Raw genomic sequence first — 20,257 nt, 5'->3', positions numbered from 1 at the left:
CCAACGTTTTTATTTTTATCATCATACATTTATTTTGCCTGTAACCAGATTAATGGAATCATGCAATATGTACCTTGTTGTGTCTGTCTTTTTTCATTCATCACTATCTCTGTGAAGTTCATCCATGCTGTTGCATGTATCAATAAACTGTCTCTTTTTATTATTGCTGAACAGGTAGCATTCCACTGAACGGTTAAAACATAATTTGTTTTTCCATCTTCCTGTAGATGGGCATGTAAGTCATTTCTAGTTTTGGGCTATTATACATAAAGTTGTTATGAGCATTCTTGAATGTATGTTTTGGTGGGCTTACGCAGTTGTTGTTTCTTGGGAATATACCTAAAAGTAAAATTAATGAGTCATAGTTTAAGTTACTGTTTGACTTGAATAGATACTGCCTAACAGTTTTCCAAAGTATTTTAACCATTTTATAATGTATGGGTTCCAGTTGCTCCACTCGTTTTCAATATGTATTTTCATTTTGCATGGTAGGGTTTTTAATTTAATTTAATTTTATTTTATTAGAGACGGGGTCTTAGTATATTACCCAGGCTGGAGTGCCGGTGTTATTCACAGGTATGATCATTGTGCTGATAATGCACTACAGGCTGGGCTCAAGCAATCCTCCTGCCTCAGCCTCCAGAGTAGCTGAAACTACAAGTACGTACCATGGTGCCCAGCTTTCTGCATTGTAGTTTTGTCTTAATTTTTTTTTTTTTTTTTTTTTTTGAGACAGTGTCTCACTCTGTCACCCAGACTGGAGTTCAGCGGTGTAAACATAGCTCACCGCAGCCTTGACAACCTGGGCTCAAGTGATCCTCCCATATCAGCCTCCTGAGTAGCAGGGAGTACAAGCAGGCAACAGCATACCCAGGTAATTTTTTTTTAAATATAAAGACAAGGTCTCACTATGTTGCCCAGGCTGGTTTTGAACTCCTGAGTTTAAGTCATCCTCCCACCATAGCCTCTCAAAGTGCTAGTGTGAGACACCAAGCCTAGCTTGCAATGTAGTTTTGATTCGCAATTCCTTAATGACTGATGGTTTGAACTCCTCTACATATGCTTATTGACTGTTTGAATATATTCTGTTGGTAATTGCCCATTAAATTATTTTGTCCATTTTTTTAATTGGGCATTTTGTCTTTTTATTATATTCTTTATTCTAGTCTTTTTTGGAATATATGTACTGGGAATATCTCCTCCCAGTTTACGACTTGCCTTTTACATTTTTAATGATGTCTGCATAATCTGAAGTTGTTATATTATTGAAGTGCAATTAATCAATTATTGACTTAAGATTAACACTTTTTCTGCTATATTTTTAAAAATTTTCTCTACTTAAAACACAAAGTCTCCTAGGTTTTCTTCAATATTTAGGTTTATAATTTATCTTAAACAGTTGATTATAAAATTTCTGTATTGTATAATGCAGCGGTCAAGTTTCATTTTTTTAATATTAGTATCCAGTTTCTCCTTATTGTTTATTGAAAAGATCATCATTTATTCACAAAATTGCACTGGTACATCTACAGCAAAGCAGGTGACTGAATATGTGTGAGTCTGTTTCTAGACTTTCTATTCCATTGGGATATTTGTCTTTACTTGCACTAATACATCACTGTGTTAATAGTTACAGTATTTCAGTAGTATTCGACAGTCTCAGTCCACCAGGTTTGTTTTCTTCTTTACAATTGTCCATTTGTCCTAAGTCTTTTATATTTTATAGACCTTTAGAATTACCTTGTCAATTTATACACCTCCATGCATATACGGTCTGAGATATTGATTGGAATTATATTAATTTTAGAGATCTATTTGGGAAAAATAGAAATCTTAACAATATTAAGGCTTTCAATCCATAAAAACGACTTACCTCTTTGCCTTTCTAGTTTATCACAGCAATATTTTTAGGTGTTAATTTAAATATCTTGCCCATATTTTGTTGTATTTACTTCTAGATACTTAAAATTTGAAGCTATAGTAAATCTCTACAGAAAACTGAACACCCCATGTCCTCACTCATAAGGGGGAGTTGAACAGTGAGAACACATGTGAGGGAAACATCACACACTGGGGCCTCTCAGAGGGTGGGGAGAAAAAGGAGGGAGAGCATTAGGATAAATACCTAATGCATGAGGGGCTTAAAACCTAGATGATGGGTTGATAGGTGCAGCAAACCACATGTATACCTATGTAACAAATGGCACATGTATACCTATGTAACAAACCCACAGGTTCTACATGTGTCTCAGAATTTAAAGTAAAATTAAAATGTGTATATGTTCTAACTATTTCATTGTTAATGTATACAAAGGCACTTTCTCTTTGCCTTTGGTGATCAGCAGTTTGGCGATAAGATTATTTGGTATGATGTTCTTTACCTTTATTGTGCTTGATATTTGTTGATTTTTTGAGAAAAAGAGTAACTTGCATAATTAAAAAAAAATTGTTAGTAATTGTCTGTTTAAATTTTTATTCTGCTCTTTCTTCCCCTTCTGAGACTTTAAAATACACATATTCAGACCTTTTCAATGTGTCATACATATGTCTTCTACGCTGTTCTTTTTTTTAATCCTTTTTTCTTACCACACTTTATTTTTCTTTCAAATTATTTTAATATATTATCATGTTTGCTCATTGTATCAATCTTGAAGGGTGAATAGGTAGATGTCACTATTTCTAGGACACTGAGAGTGAGAAGTATAAACCAGCATGCTGATCACCAAGCATCAAATTAATTGTTGAGCTAGGAACTTTTCACTTAGTATGCTGTCCAGTAGACCAAACCTCATTACAATAAATTGTGAGCTCAGGAAAAAAATATCAGAAGGGCCCTCAGTTAAGAAGCAATTCCCTTTTAGATGTAATTATTTGACCAGTATTTATCCCATGACAAAATCTTAAAATTTCATAGAAATAGAAATGCAAAGTGGCTCTTCTATATACCTCATCAATGCCAGGGGATGAGGAGTTGATGATCACAGTAACTGATTTTATACAGAATGGTTTTAGTACACTATGGTTCACTACATACCCCAGATAATATACCATACCCCAGATGATAGCTCTTTTTGTAACTAAGTCTTGGGTTTAAACATCTCTCTCCCTATCCCTCCCTTCCCCCTACCCTTCCCAACCTCTGCTATCCTCTGTTCTACTTTTTACTTTTATGAAATCAACATTTTTTCAGCTCCCATATATGAATGAGAACATGTGGTGTTCAACTTTCTGTCCCTGGTTTATCTCACTTAATGTCCTCCAGTTTCATTCACGTTGCTGCAAATGACGGGGCTTCATTCTTTATTATGGCTGAATAGTATTCCACCACGTGTATATGCCGCAGTTTAAAATCCATTCATCTGTTGTACACTTAGGTTGATTCCAAATTATGATGATTATGAATAATGCTGCATTAAACATAGGGGTGCAGATGTCTCTTTGATACACTGATTTCTTTTCCTTTGGAGAAATTCTCAATAATGGATTACGTGGTAGTTTTATTAATCCTTTATGGAGGAGCTTCTATCATGTTCTTCACAGTAGCTGTTCTAGTTTTAGTTTTTAGTTTACATCCCGACCAATGTAAATAAGAGTTTCCTTTTCCCTGAATCCTTGCCAGCATTTGTTATTTTTTGGCTTTCTTATGATAGCCATCCTAACTGGGATGAGATGATACCTCATTTTGGATTTACTTTGCATTTCTCTAATGATTAGTAATGTTGAAATTTTTTTTCATCTATTTGTTGGCCATTTATATGTCTTTTTATGGGAAATGTCTGTTCAGATCATTTGCCTATGTTTAAATCAGATTCTTTGTCTTGCTGCTTTGATGTTTGAGTTCCTTTGTATGCTGCATATTAATTCTCAGTCAGATGAGTAGTTTGCAAATATTTTATCCCACTTTGTAGGTTAGCTTTTCACTCTGTTGATGATCTCCATTACTGTATAGAAGCTTTGTAGTTTAATATGATCCCATTTGTTTATTTTTGCTTTTGTTGCCTGTGCTTTTGAGGTTTTATTCATAAAATATTTTTCCAGACCAGTGTTCTGAAGCATTTGAACTATGTTTTCTATCTCTACTACACTTTTAATATTTTCAGTTGATCTGCCTTCATGTTCATTGATGCTGTCTTCTATTGCATCCAGGCAGATGTTAAGCTCATCTGTGGTAGACTGAATGCAAACATGGCCTCACGTTTCTACTCCTCCATGCATTAGATCCTTTGGAATGCAATTTCAAAGTTTCTTTTATCAAGAAATTGAGTCTATTTTCCTACTCTTCCATTTGGATTGGTATCTCACAGTTGTTAAATTAGCAGATGTCTTGAGGGGGAGAACATGTATTTATGTAACTTATCTAGGCAGGCATAATCTTATAATATCTTCTTCATCTTAGGAGACATAATATTGTAAGCCTTTTTGATTATGTGGGTGATATCTTACTGTCTTTTAGAAGACAGATGACATTTTCAGTCTCCCATTTCACCAAAATTCAATGACTTACCCGTGAGAATCACTGACCATGTTTTGGGACTCTTCTGGCTTTCAATCCATTAAACCAGTACCATACAACCACCATGATTCCAACTAGTTTCTTTCTTCCCAGTAGCATTTGTTTATCCTGATCTGGCTTATACTGATCTGGCTAATCCTGGTCATTTCTGAATCAGAAAATGACCCTGAGGAAGTAAACATTTGGTGATCTGCTTACCAAAATAGAGCTCTTCCCTTTCTTGAGTTTAAGTTGATCTAGTTTCTGTTGCTTCAATAGCTCTTTGATGCATTTTGAAATATGTTTTGTAATTTCTCTTTTTTCCCCCCTTCATCACTGCAATAGAAACATTGGTCTGTTGTGATCTATTGCATCTTACCTGAAATAAGTTAAAAATGCAGTTTTTAGACAGAAAAGGTTGGGGGGGGGCAATCTTAGGAAGAACATAAGGAATAATTATTGCGGTATGCTTATAACATGATCCTGTAGACTTCAGGGAATTAGGAAATGCATTTTTTCAAACAGAGCAAGTAAGGATCTTTAGATTAGCTTAGCTTTAACACTACTTTCATTTAATGATGGGTGCCGGTACACGTTTTTGGTGAGCTAGCCTCATCCCCATTAAGCTTTTCAGATTCCATCTCCCTTTCAGCCCTCCCCTTCGTATTATCCACTTTGTCTCCAAAGCCATTCCTTTCTGAGCTTTGTGGAGATGCAGTCCTATGAGTCATATATTCAGATTTTCTCAATTCAGAGGGAGCTCCAGTTTAATTTATAGCTGGTGTTCAACTTTGTTCCTATGGCTGGTTCATTTCACCAGTTTGACACTCTTTGTCTACATAAATAATAGCTTAAAACATCATGGGTAATTTCTCAGTTTTAAAATCCACTTGGTGAAGACAATTATTATCCTTTGTGTGAGTATACCTTCTTAGGGCATAACACAGGCTAGTGTTCTAACAGATGTTTCTGTGGAGTAGGAAAGTGACTTCTGCTTTTAGGTAGGACATGGAAGGTCATAGTCAACCTCTGCTCCCCTTTTCACGGATTAGAAAATTGACACAGAGTGAAAGTCCTCAAATAATATTCCATTTAATTTTTTAAAGAAATCTTTCTATGTGGAAATTATAACTTTATTTTTAAGTCTAGAAAATTGTCTCAGAGATAGAAAATTTATCTCAGTTAATAAGTTCCAGAACCACTATTTAAAACCAGGACTATTGTACCCCAGTCCTTGCTCTTTCTATTATTCTAGGAGAGGTTTTTAAGTTGACAAGAGACAAAATCAGGTTCCAATAGCACATCTTGTGACTCTAAGACCAGTATACTTTATTTTGTCTTATGCTGGCTTCTGAGAATGCATCTCACTATTCTTAGATGACAAATTTTCCAGGTGTCAATAGAGGTAGAAGACTGAAAAAAAAGTGAAGAAGATGGTTGTTAATAGCATATATTTCTGATGCCTGTGAATTATCTGTTCTATGCAGAAAAACAAAAAAAAAAGAAACAGGATTTGCAACACCAGGGCTTTCTGATTAGCACTCTAGCCAAAAGGCAGTACCATCTGACATTGTGCAAACATGCTCCATCTGTCCAACGTTCGGATAGGCATGGAGTGGGAGAGGAAGCAGAGGAAGTTATCTCAGATGTAAGTAATGGCTGAGCTGTCTGGCAGAGTCACTCCTGAACTACAGCCACTGCTACTGGGCCAGCCTGATTGATTGATTTCAAAGTTTGCTTTGCACAAGGCTTTTTCTAAGCCATGCTATTTCATTTTCAAAGCCTAGATAAGAAGGAGGATGAGAGAAAGTGGAGGCAAAAAAGAGACGTTCTAAAAGCCCCAAGAAAATTAGAAGTAGTGATACCTTCTGGACAGCACAAAATAAGCATCATAATCAGCCTCTAAAGAAGGAAGTTCTAGGGCTGAAGATGCCAGTCGGGGCCCTCCCTGAAGCCTGAGAAGGGTTGAGCTTCCATAAGGAAATGGACAAAATTGCTTTGCAATGTGCACCTCCGATCAATATTTCATTATCAATCTGTTACTGTTTGTAAGAATTTCCACTTCAGACTCCTAACAGCAGTCGGTAAATCTTGCTGATCAGAGCAGTCTTCTGAATGAGGGCGATTTTTCACCAATCATCTTTCTCAGGTTTGGTAAAATGGGCATCAGTTCATGTTCCCTCTTTGGTTCCCAGCCTATAAGTAAGCAAGCTCCTTTTGAGTATCACAGACCACTGCTTTGGGCTTTCACATAAAGTCCATAGATGTTGATGTTCACACACTGAAGCAGCAGCCTTCTTTTAAGTAGGAAAGTCAAATTGTAGTACCTGGCACACCAGGTTGTCAAGAAATCTAAAAGTGGAAAGAGATATTTAAAGTCATCTAATGTATAACTTAATGTATATCTTAATGAATTATCTTAATGTATATCTTAATGAATTATTCATTCATTAATTGATTTGTTAAATATTTATTATTTTCTGCTGTTTGTCAGTTACTGTGCCAGGGACTGGGAATTTCACAGTAAATTAAAGAGGTGATTTATATGAATAATTTACATTAAAAATACAGATTTAGGAAATGATTGGGCTATAAATTGAGTGGATACCTGATTAAATAGTTACTTTCTTGGAAGACATTACAATTGAGAAGACACTTGCATTAATAAAAAAGGGACATATTCCAAATGGAAGGAAATGTAAAGGTAAGTCTCAAGGTCAAGAAAGACCTTGGGTTTTTCAAGGAGGGATACATTAGTGTGCCTGGAAATGTTTATTCCAAGATGACTCTGTTTTTTGTTTATCATTTAAAAAGAAAAAGAATTTATCTTTACCAAGATGCTAAAAACCAGGACTATCTAAAACAAAAGGCCACTGTGAAAAGAGAACATATTATTCCAAATATTTATTAGTGCCTTGGTCAAGGACAGTGAGATATTCCAAATATTTATTAGTGCCTTGGTCGAGGAGAGTGACATATTAAAAGAAATCTTTGCTTTTTGAGAGCAAAAAAAGTCTTTGCTTTAGGAGGCTGACGCAGGTGGATCACGACAAGGTCAAGAGATGAGACCATCCTGGCCAACATGGTGAAAAACCAACATTGTATCTATTAAAGATACAAAAATTAATTGGGCATAGTGGTGCACCAGGGAGGAGTGCATTACTCATTCTTAAAACACTGATTATATATCTACCAGTTGCCAGATCCCATGAAGTCTTGAACATATTGTGATGAATAAAATGGTCAGGGCCATGATGAAGCTCATTCCAGTCACAACTGTCTAAACTGCACCATGGATCATTTTTGAAAGATAGAAAGGTAATAAAACTCCTTTCTTTTCATAAATATTCCTAGAGTTCTTGGGCCGTAGCAAAGACCTAACAAGGTACTCATATTATTCAAAAGTTGTTACCCACTGAAACAGTAGGTAGGAGGCAACTGTGGCCATACCAGCCCTACCCCTCACAGAAGGAAATATCTCCATGGCTGGAGATGTTCCTGCTGCTCAGTTTCCAAGGCCAACAATTGACAACCCAATTTCTAACACAGAAAAATGAGGCCAAGGCATTTATATGACCATGCCCAAACTGAGTAAGTCAAAGTGGTATGACACCTTTCACCATCTGTGAGTCATGATGTCCTGATGTTCAGAGTCATCATAATAAACAAACCTGTATTAGATATTTTTGTGACATTTACCAGAAAAGGGGACTCAGAAAATTTTAACGGTCTGTTCCTGGGAATAACTTAGAAGATTAAAAAAGAAAGAAAGAAAGAAAACTCATTTAAAAAATTATTTACCATGTATTGTAAAATAGTCCTCCTAAAATTAATAATAAGAAATTGCTAGGTTTTTAACAAAAGCATGAGCTTTGAGTAGAATCATAGCTAAGCGTTATCTAGCTTGCCCTATGAGCCCACTTTTTTCTATAGCTGCCTACTGCTTAAGAGTCACATAGTCCCTGTCTTAACAAGTAAGGGAAGTTAACAAGGTCTTAACTTCCCTTAATTGCTTTTACAGATAACATCTTTAACATTAAGAAACCTCAAGTTTTCCATTTGAGAAATCTTCTGGATTCTGCATGCCAATGGTTCCACTGAAGCCAGTGGGCTAAACAGCCCACCTAGGACTCAGCACAAGAATGCAGCTTCTGCATTCTTATAATTTCGTTTCCAATGCCCTAACCAATCAGTGATCCCAACTCCTTAGCCTGCCATTAACCAAAATGTTTTTAAATATCCCAGTCCAAAACCCCTGAGGGAAGCAGATTTGAGGTTCTCTTCAGTTCCTTTCTTAGGTTGCCCTATGATTATTAAACAATTTCTCTGCTGCAACTCTTGCTCTTTCAGTGTATTGGTATGTTATCATGCTATAAGCCATCAAACCTGGTGGTCCTATAACAGTTGAAGGCCATTTTTGATAAAATACACAAAAATTGGCATTGCAAATATATAACTAAGATGCTAATCGTGGTTTGTAATATGCTTGACAATTTTATGTTGTTTGATTTTTATTATGATTTTACAAGTGGCAGGAGTCAAAGCTATTTGTCCTTCTGGAAGGTTCTATAGTAGAGTTAATTATAAATGGGTCAGTCTTTTCCTTGATTTGACATTTTTGGGAACAATAATTGTACTGTTTGTAGTCTTAAATCACTAATAACTAGCATAGTGATGGCATATGATGAAAAATAGATGGCTACTGCATGAATGAATGAATGATTGGATGCATGAATACATGGAAAGACCCAAGCCTTGAAGTTTATTGATTACTACTGTAGATCTAGCCTCAATGGAAGCTCTGTGTCTTGTATCTGTGCTTTAAATTTTTAGTAAGGTCTTCAAAGATTCTTAGCAAAAGATAAAAGTAATTAGAAAAAGGATATGGGAGACTGGAATACATGCTATCTATTTCTTTCAGGTTACCTTATGTTTTCAAGACCCATGCCTCTTTTTCAAAGCACTGAGCATGCTTCAACTTTCTAAATCATTAGATATAGGAAAGAGGCAAGAGAAAATGCAAATCAGCTCGTGGCTTTCTAAAGGAAAGAGGTTTTTTATTTTCACATTGTTTCAATTCTCTGATTATCAATTTCTAAATAATGCATGAAATATCAGCTCAGAACTAAGCTTGATTCTGACCAGCAGCTCAGACAAAGGTGGTCATTGAACCAGACACCACTGCAGCCATGCAGGGAACCATTTGGAATGAAGGTAGGGTGAGCCAAGCCCGTAATCGCCCAGCTTTAGAAAGAGGAAACTTCATTTGAAACACGCATTGCTTTCCGTGTGCGAGCTATTTATTCCTTTGTTTTCAACTAGCCAGCAAATCAAAAGAATTAAGGGGATTAAAAAGCAGAGGAACTCAGTGACTTCATGCATCAAAACGGGGATAGTGTTGAATGAAACCATTTCTGGGCAATTCCACTGCACAGAAACGGACTGTGGAAAGCAGCCCAAGGGGAAGAAATATCTAAGTCTGTTCCCTCCTTTCACTTTTGCTCAACACACAGTGCAAGACCAGATCCATTTCAGGATGAAAGCCCAGAAGAGATGCTAGTCAAGTCCATTTAGGTTTAGCAATCTGCAGGGTCTCTGCTGCAGAAGGTGTGGAGAGGTGCATTGCTAGCAGGCATGCAACTTGGTACAACACTTTTGGAAAGCATTTTGCCAATATTTTCAAGAGCCTTAAAACTCCTTTGATCCATTAATTCCACTTTGGAAAGCAATCCTGAAGAATTAGCTCACAATTCACATAAAAGCTCATGTGCATGAATGTAGATCAAAGCTTATCCAAAATACGAAAATATAGAAAATAACTTAAATATTTGCCAACTGAGAGAATATTTAGAAATTTCGTTGGAATAGTATTTAACCCTTAAGATTATGTTTGCATAAAAATGGGCAGTGAACCATGCAAACTTGAAAAAAAAATATGGAATTCAAAGATGAGCTAGTAAAATTTGATTTGTTTATTAGATTATAGGGACACTATAATCTATGTAATAGGAAACATCAAGTACCTTAATGTTAAACACTTTATTATTTGAGTGAATTACTGAATGCCTCTTTGTTAATGTTAAAATCAAGGTAGCTAAACCATCGAGTTATTTGGTGTTTACTCTTTGTCCTAAATTGTGTCCAGAAAATGTGCAAGGGAAAATTTTTGATATTAAGGATAGTTTAAATGAAAGGGAGGACATGGAATTTATGTCATCTCCCAGTATGTGTGTATGTGTGTGTTTGTGTGCATTTGGTGTGTGCGTCTGTGTTTTGTCTGAACGTGTTAAATGAAATTGTGCACATTTGATTAAAAAAAGAGCTTGCAGAATCCTAAGCTGTGACTATTTTCTTCTGCTTTTTGCTAATGTAAAAGCCTGGGTGAGCCTGAAATGGTAAACCACTGGGTCATGATACCTATCACTAGAGGACTTGGCTCTTCCACTTTCTAGAAGGTATTGAGGTATGACATTTAAATGTTTTTTAAGTCTCTTTTTGTCTTTAGAAAAATAAGGGCTAGACCAGGCATGGTGACTCATGCCTGTAATCCCAGCACTTTGGGAGGTCGAGGCAGCCAGATCACCTAAGGTCAGGAGTTTGAGACCAGCCTGGCCAACATGGCAATACCCTGTCTCTACTAAAAATATAAAAATTAGCCTACCGTGGTGGCACATGCCTGTAGTCCCAGCTACTCGGGAGGCTGAAGCAGGAGAATCACTTGAAATTGGGAAATGGAGGTTGTGGTGAGCTGAGATTGCACTGCTGCACTCCAGCCTGTATGACAGAGTGATACTCCATAAAAAAAAATAAAAAAAGAAAGAAAAAGAAGTACTTATAATACCTTCCCTGCATGACCCATTAGTTAGTTTGGGGATCCAAGGAATACATGGAAGAATTTAATAAACTTAATAATTCTAAGGCTGCATTTTAAAAAGCCATTTTGAATTCTAGTGACAGAGGTAAAGAAATCTTAAAAAATTAATCACAATTCTGGTATTCAACTTAAAAATCAATCATTTATGTCAACATTGAAAATACATAGTGTAAAATTATATCAATTGTGCCATCAATTACTTCACTTGGTTTGTAAATCAGTATCTACAGGATGTTCACATATTACATTTGACAGCTAAGTCTCTTGAGTGTCTTTTAATCTACAAAATTCTCTCTCTCAGTCTCCATCTCTCTCTTTTATTATTTTTTTCTCTCCCTCACTTCTTTTCCCACCATCCCTGAACATTTATTTGTTGAAAAAAACTAAGTCCTTTTTCCTGTCATGTTTCTTACTTTCTGAATTTGGCCATATGGTGTCATATAGCACGTTCTTCTATCCTCTGTAAACACTGAGCTTTAATGGAGACTTAATGAGATTCATGTTTGATTTTTTTTTTCTCAAAAATACTTGCCTACTCTTTGTTGCATTAATAGTCATTTATTAACTTGTTGTCTCTCTTTTACGATATAAATATTTATCAATAGTTCAGAAATTGTCAGTTCAATTCCTCTATTTTTAAGTTCTGCATCTACTGGTTTTAGTAGCCACCAAGAATTGTTATCTAGATTTATTATTATATTAAGGGATGGCAAAATGATGATATTCTTCTATTTTTTCTGCTCTTATTAGCTGTGAGATTTTTCTATACAAAAGAACTTGTACTTCTCTACTATTAAATTACTCTGAAACCTAATTGGCATGGGAAAGGCAGGATAAATGCTTTTGTTCCCCTGCACCACATTTTTGCTATAAGTTTTTAAAATACTGAATTTGTGCCTTAAAATTTTTCTCAGCTGGGAGGGGTGGCTCATGTCTGTAAACCCAGCACTTTGAGAGGCTGAGGCGGGTGGATCACAAGGTCAGGAGTTTCAAACCAGCCTGACCAAGATGGTGAAGCCCCGTCTCTACTAAAAATAGAAAAATTAGCCAGGAGCGGTGGTGGGCACCTGTAATCCCAGCTACTCGGGAGGCGGAGGCAGGAGAGTCATTTGAACCCAGGAGGTGGAGGTTGCAGTGAGCCAAGATCACACCACTGCACTCAAGCCTGGGCTACAGAACAAGACTCCATCTCAAAAAAAAAAAAAAAAATTTCTCAAGTGATCAGTGAGATGTACTTTTGTGTCATTATGAGCTCAAGAATCTCAAGAATGATGATCTTGAATCTATTATAACCAAACTTCTTTTTGATGCTCAAATTGTGTATTCTTCTTTAGTGAAGGTCTTCAAAATGATGCCTCTGTCCTATTTTGGCATAGCCCCAATATGCATTAAAGCTTTCTTATTTTCTGGTAAATATGATCTTTTATGCTTCTTTTTGTAAAGATGTCCATGATGTGGACATCATGTAGATATTGATTTACAGACCAAGGAATTTCCTGGCCCAGATCTGAAATCAATAATTTCACCAAAAATTATTGGTTCCTTTTAGTGAAAAATAGTATTTTGAAATTAATTTTCAATTTTGAAATTTTATTATTATTGTTACTGGATATTGCTATCATTGTAGACCATTTAACTGGAGAAAGGTAGTAAAAAGTAATTTATTTTTGTAAAGACAAAATACATTGTTCATAAGAAAATTTCCGGAGACTTTGCTGAAGTTGCTTATCAGTTTCAGGAGATTTTGGGCTGAGATGATGGGGTCTTCTAGATATACAATCATGTCATCTGCAAATAGAGACAATTTGACTTCCTCCTTTCCTAATTGAATACCCTTTATTTCTTTTTCTTGTCTGATTGCTCTGGCTAGAACTTCCAGTACTATATTGAATAGGAGTGGTGAGAGAGGGCATCCTTGTCTAGTGCCCGATTTCAAAGGGAATGCTTCCAGTTTTTGCCCATTCAGTATGATATTGGCTGTCGGTTTGTCATAAATAGCTTTTATTATTTTGAGATACGTTCCGTCGATACCTAGTTTGTTGAGAGTTTTTAGCATAAAGGGCTGCTGAATTTTGTTGAAGGCCTTCTCTGCATCAATTGAGATAATCATGTGGTTTTTGTCTTTGGTTCTGTTTATGTGGTGAATTACGTTTATAGACTTGCGTATATTGAACCAGCCTTGCATCCCCGGGATGAATCCTACTTGATCATGGTGGATAAGCTTTTTGATGTGCTATTGCAATCGGCTTGCCAGTATTTTATTGAAGATTTTTGCATCTATGTTCATCATGGATATTGGCCTGTAGTTTTCTTTTCTTGTTGAGTCTCTGCCGGGTTTTGGTATTAGGATGATGTTGGTCTCATAAAATGATTTGGGAAGGATTCCCTCTTTTTGGATTATTTGGAATAGTTTCAGTAGGAATGGTACCAGTTCCTCTTTGTATGTCTGGTAGAATTCGGCTGTGAACCCATCTGGACCTGGGCTTTTTTTGGGTGGTAGGCTCTTAATTGCTGCCTCGACTTCAGACCTTGTTATTGGTCTATTCAGGGTTTCAACTTCTTCCTGGTTTAGGCTTGGGAGGAGGCAACTGTCCAGGAATTTATCCATTTCTTTCAGGTTTTCTAGTTTATGTGCATAGAGTTGTTTGTAATAATCTCTGATGATGGTTTGAATTTCTGTGGCATCTGTGGTGATATCCCCTTTATCATTTTTTATTGCATCTATTTGGTTATTCTCTCTTTTCTTTTTTATTAGTCTGGCTAGTGGTCTATTTTGTTGATCTTTTCAAAAAACCAGCTCCTGGATTTATTGATTTTTTGAAGGGTTTTTCGTGTCTCTATCTCCTTCAATTCTGCTTTGATCTTAGTTATTTCTTGTCTTCTGCTAGGTTTTGAGTTTTTTTGATCTTGCTCCTCTAGCTCTTTCAATTTTGATGATAGGGTGTCAATTTTAGATCTCTCCTTTCTTCTCATGTGGGCACTTATTGCTATATATTTTCCTCTAGAGACTGCTTTAAATGTGTCCCAGAGATTCTGGTATGTGGTGTCTTCGTTCTCGTTGGTTTTGAAGAACATCTTTATTTCTGCCTGAGAACCAAATCAAGAACGAACTGCCATTCACAATTGCTACAAAGAGAATAAAATACCTAGGAATACAACTAACAAGGAACGTAAAGGACCTCTTCAAGGAGAACTACAAACCACTGCTTAATGAAATAAGAGAGGACACAAACAGATGGCGAAACATTCCATGTTCATGGTTAGGAAGAATTAATATCATGAAAATGGCCATACTGCCCAAAGTAATTTACAGATTCAACGCTATCCCCATCAAGCTACCAATGACCTTCTTCACAGAACTGGAAAAAACCACCTTAAACTTCATATGGAACCAAAAGAGAGCCCGCATAGCCAAGTCAATTCTAAGCAAAAAGAACAAAGCAGGAGGCATCACACTACCTGACATCAAACTATACTACAAGGCTACCGTAATCAAAACAGCATGGTACTGGTACCAAAACAGAGATATAGACCGATGGAACAGAACAGAGGCGTCGGAGGTGACACAACATATCTACAACCACCCGATCTTTGACAAACCTGATAAAAACAAGCAATGGGGAAAGGATTCCCTGTTCAATAAGTGGTGTTGGGAAAACTGGCTAGCCATATGCAGAAAGCAGAAACTCGACCCCTTCCTGACACCTTACACTAAAATTGACTCCAGATGGATTAAAGACTTAAACATAAGACCTAATGCCATAAAAACACTAGAAGGAAACCTAGGGAAAACCATTAAGGACATAGGCGTAGGCAAGGACTTCATGACCAAAACACCAAAAGCATTGGCAACAAAAGCCAAAATAGACAAATGGGACCTAATCAAACTCCACAGCTTCTGCATGGCAAAAGAAACAGTCAATAGAGTGAATCGGCAACCAACAGAATGGGAAAAAATTTTTGCAGCCTACCCGTCTGACAAAGGGCTGATATCCAGAATTTACAACGAGCTAAAACAGATTCACAAGAAAAAAACAAACAAGCCCATTCAAAAATGGGCGAAGGATATGAATAGATACTTTACAAAAGAAGACATACATGAGGCCAACAAGCATATGAAAAAGTGCTCATCATCACTGGTCATTAGAGAAATGCAAATCAAAACTACATTGAGATACCATCTCATGCCAGTTAGAATGGCGATCATTAAAAAATCTGGAGACAACAGATGCTGGAGAGGATGTGGAGAAATTGGAACACTTTTACACTGTTGGTGGGAGTGTAAATTAGTTCAACCATTGTGGAAGACAGTGTGGCGATTCCTCAAGGACCAGAAATAGAAATTCCATTTGACCCAGCAATCCCATTACTGGGCATATTTCCAAAGGATTATAAATCGTTCTACTATAAGGACACATGCACACGAATGTTCATTGCAGCACAGTTTACAATAGCAAAGACCTGGAACCAACCCAAATGCCCATCGATGATAGACTGGACAGGAAAAATGTGGCACATATACACCATGGAATATTATGCAGCCATCAGAAACGATGAGTTCGCATCCTTTGTAGGGACATGGATGAACCTGGAAACCATCATTCTCAGCAAACTGACACAAGAACACAAAATCAAACACCACATGTTCTCACTCATAGGCGGGTGCTGAACAATGAGAACACATGGACACAGGGAGGGGAGCACTATACACTGGGGTCTGTTGGGGGGGAGTTGGGGGGACAGTGGGGGGGTGAGGAGTTGGGGAGGGATAGCATGGGGAGAAATGCCAGATATAGGTGAACGGGAGGAAGGCAGCAAATCACACTGCCACGTATGCACCTATGCAACAACCTTGCATGTTTTTCACATGTACCCCAAAACCTAAAATGCAATAAAAAAAAAAAAAGAAAATTTCCAATTTGAATTTAAGATAGTAAATATTAATTTATTTGATTTTATAGTTTTTTCTCTTTGTTTGCATTAGAAATCTTAGACTGAAATATTTTTAAGTAATTACACAGTTTCTTTATCTTAATATTATATGTATACATATATAACTATAGAAACAATAACATTCATACAAAAAATACTAGTTAGAGATGTATAATTAGTATTTAATATTACTAACTACTAGTTACTTATAAAGCTGGATAATCACATAATATTTTTAGGCCAGCTAATTTATATAAAGTTAGAGTCATTTGTTTTATTTTGTTTTTGATTTTTAGGCATCACTTTTATTTTATTTTGATTTAGTTTATTTTATAATTTTGAAATCATTTACATATTTCCAAAGAAAAACTTGTCACACAAGGTAGAGTGAGATAACTCTAACTTTTATCCCCTTCTGTGCTCTTTTCCATCCCTTCTCCCATTATATAATCATTCTTATTAAATTATCTTCATCTGTATCTATGTCTATAACTCGTAAACTACAAGCAGTTGAAGAAAGTATTACTGAATTGGAAAAGTAGTACGAGGAAGTCATCCAAACATACCATACAGATGGTAGATATGAAAAAAGAAGAGCATTTATATCCTTAAATTTTTATTTTAGAAAACAAGAAAGATTGAGAAATTGTGAGCTGAAACTTCTGTTGGAGAAGCCAGAAAACAAAACCAGAGTCAACCCAAAGAAAATTATAACAGGAAAGTCAGAAAACAGGCATTTGCAACGTAAAACACAGAGAAACCATGGAGATAATTAAGAAAACCAAAACCGTTTACAAAAAAAAAAAAAAACTAAAACAAAGCAACAACAACAACAACAACAAAATACTTCCTGGAAAACAAGTAAAGTTCTAGAAATGTTTACAGAGCAGAGTGGGCTAAGGGGATGAGACAGTATCCTGGATAGAATCCTGAAACAGAAAAAGAACATTATGGGAAAATGAGTTACGGTAAATACAAATGAAGTCTGAAAGAATCCTGAAACGGAAAAAGAGCATTATGGGAAAATGAATCACGGTAAATACAAATAAAGTCTGAAGTTTTAGTTGAGCAATGTGTTAAAGTTTGTTCATTAGTTGTGACTAATGTCCTATGATAAGGTAAGATATTATCAATATGGAAAAGTGGGTCAAGTGTCTATGAGATCTCTTTGTATTATATTTGAATCTTTTCTATAAATCTAAAACTATGCTAAAATTAAAATTATATTTTAATAAATAATCATTGTCCTAAAATATATATATATTCTTTATATGTAGGATAGGTATGTTGGAGGCCCTCAAGACAACCTCCACGTTCAGAAATCCTCCAGAACAATGGAGTGTACTCAGCATATAATTGTACTGACAGCTAAGATTTATTACCATGATAAAGTAATAATATACCTCAATCATGAAGGCAAAAGATCCAGGTAGAGTCTGGAGGAGTCCAAGGGCAGACTTTCTCATGCTTTCTCTCTCCCACGTAAAGCTTGCTTTCTTCTGTTTTGCTGCACACGTGTGCGTTATGGTTCTGTCCAGAGTAGCCTACTCAGTGCTCAGGGTGTTTTCTGGGGATTGGTTATGTAGTTACCTTCTGCCTAGCATGTCCCAACATTCCATACACTCATAAGGAAAGCAAGTACTCCTCATAAATCATATTGTCTGCACAGTCTATAAACAGTGAACCACTGGTTCACTTCAGTGAGGGGTTTCATAGTTTCATTTCAGTGTAGAGGACTATTTACCAGCCAGGTTCTCAGACACCAGCCAAGGGCAAAACGTGGATGGAAGCATTTCTAAAGATTGCATTCTCATGTTTGCTATAGTAATTCTTTTCTGCAAAGTAGGGCATACATTTTTATTTTTGTTTTGTTGTTTCAAATATATCTCTACATAAATTAAGCTGTTTCTTAACTTAGTACTTTATATTTGTGATGGTTAATTTCGTATTTCAACTTGCCTAGGCTATGGTGCTCAGCTGTTTGGTCAAACACTAGTTTAGATGTTGCCATGAGGGTATTTTTTTTTTAAGATGTGATTAACATTTAAACAAGCAGACTTTGAGTAAAGCTCATTACCCACCGTTACCTGGGTTGTTATCATCCAATCAGTTCAATGCTTTCAGAGAAAAGACTGAGCTCCGTATACACACCCTACAAAGAGAAGGAAATTCTGCCTCCAGATTGCTTTCAACTCAAGGCTGTAACACATACTTTTGCCTGGGCCTCCAGCCTGCCAGCCTGCCAGCCTGCCCTGCAGACTTCAAACTTGCCAGACCCTACAGTCACATGATCCAATTGCAATTCTTTTAAATCTCCTCTCTCAATATGTCTATATATATATATATATATATATTCTTTTTTTTTTTTTTTTGGTTTAGTTGCTTACAATTTTATTTGGTGAAGATATCATAGTTTACTTCATCAATTTCCATAATAGAAATCTGGATAGTTTTCAATTCAGTCATTTGATATATCACAGTGTTTCAATGAATAGTCCTATCCACATCTTATTTAATATTCTTATCAGTATGTTTGAAGTAGATTTCTAGAAGTAAGATTACTGCATCGTATGATTTCCCTTGTCATTTGGCAAGCACATAAAAAATTACTATAATGAATGACCTCACTCACCTCTGGGCATTATTTATTCTTTGGGTCATCCTTTGAATCCAGAACATAAATCATTTTGTATATTTTACAAGCACCATTGTATGTTTTAAAGGTTCATATGTGGAAATAAGAAAACACTAAATAAAAAGTAAGTTGTATCTCAGAATGCAGGTTAATTAAGGTAGGTGGGGGTGGATAGATATTGGCTTAAAAGGGAAGGTGCGTGCAAGGAGAAGCAATAAAATCAAAATTCTAGTTTAACAGGAGGTAAAAGTGTGGATCTGTGAAGAGAAATCATACTTCTTGGGAAAATGAGGTCAAAGAAAGTTAAGCTGAGAGACAGTATAAAATAACCACTCAAAAAATGATAAACAAAATGCATCTTCTGTTTCCAATTAATGTGTGTATACAAAATAATTGTTTGTCTCTACCCAGAGTAACTAAAATAATTGGATTTTAGATATCCTATATATTTTATGTTAATTTATTCAACAAGAAGATAATTGAAGCAGGAACTGCAGAAATGAGTACTGTGTCCCGAGGTGCCCTGATGACTTCAGGCTGATAGAATGAGCACATGTGAAGAACATGTGTCTTTGGGAAAGAGCATGTTTGGAGGGCAGAAGAGAGATTAGGGAATGGAGACCATACAGACGGACTTTTCTCAGACCCATGTCCTGGGGGTATATTCAGGAAACATGACCTATTTCAGAGAAACTTTATAGATACTATTCAGGAGAGTTACTGACCTAAGGCTACATGAAAAGTGTCTTAAGCAGCAACATTGAGATAGATACACAGATCCTATGGAAACAATAACCTCTTAAGAAATCAAAAGAATAGTAAAATGTCACCACGCTAAGTCATGAAGTTAAAGACCATGTCTGCTTTTGTTCATAGTTATATTCTCATTGCCTAAGATGAAATAGACATTCAGGACAACTGGGTCAAAAGAATGAAGAAATTAATTAATTTTAAATATACTAAAAAATAGAACTACACTTTTTATAAGAGGCTGATCCTTAGGTTAACATCTTGCTGAGTAACTCATAGACTTGGCACACGTTAGCATCTTCGTAAGCATTCTATGAGTGACTATTCACCTCCATCTCCATTTACTTCCTAGGAGCTGATCATTCTGGTGTGATCCTATGGGCTCATTTCTTGAGTCTGGCTGACTCCTTCCCAAGGCCGGAGCCACCACGCCTGGCCTAAAAAGCCCATATTTAAGAGTAAGAAAGAACCAAGTGTTCCATTCCTAAGTTCATCCCCCTCCTGTTCCAAAACCCTTTTAGTGATCCTGCTAGTTTCCCTTCATCTTTGCCTCTTTTGCACTTTCTTTCTTGTT

This window comes from Aotus nancymaae, unplaced genomic scaffold, assembly GCF_030222135.1.
Source record: "Aotus nancymaae isolate 86718 unplaced genomic scaffold, 86718_ANA_hifiasm-v0.15.2.pri h1tg000014l, whole genome shotgun sequence".
Taxonomy (NCBI): Eukaryota; Metazoa; Chordata; class Mammalia; order Primates; family Aotidae; genus Aotus; species Aotus nancymaae.
Note: the sequence above shows the minus strand (reverse complement) of the source record.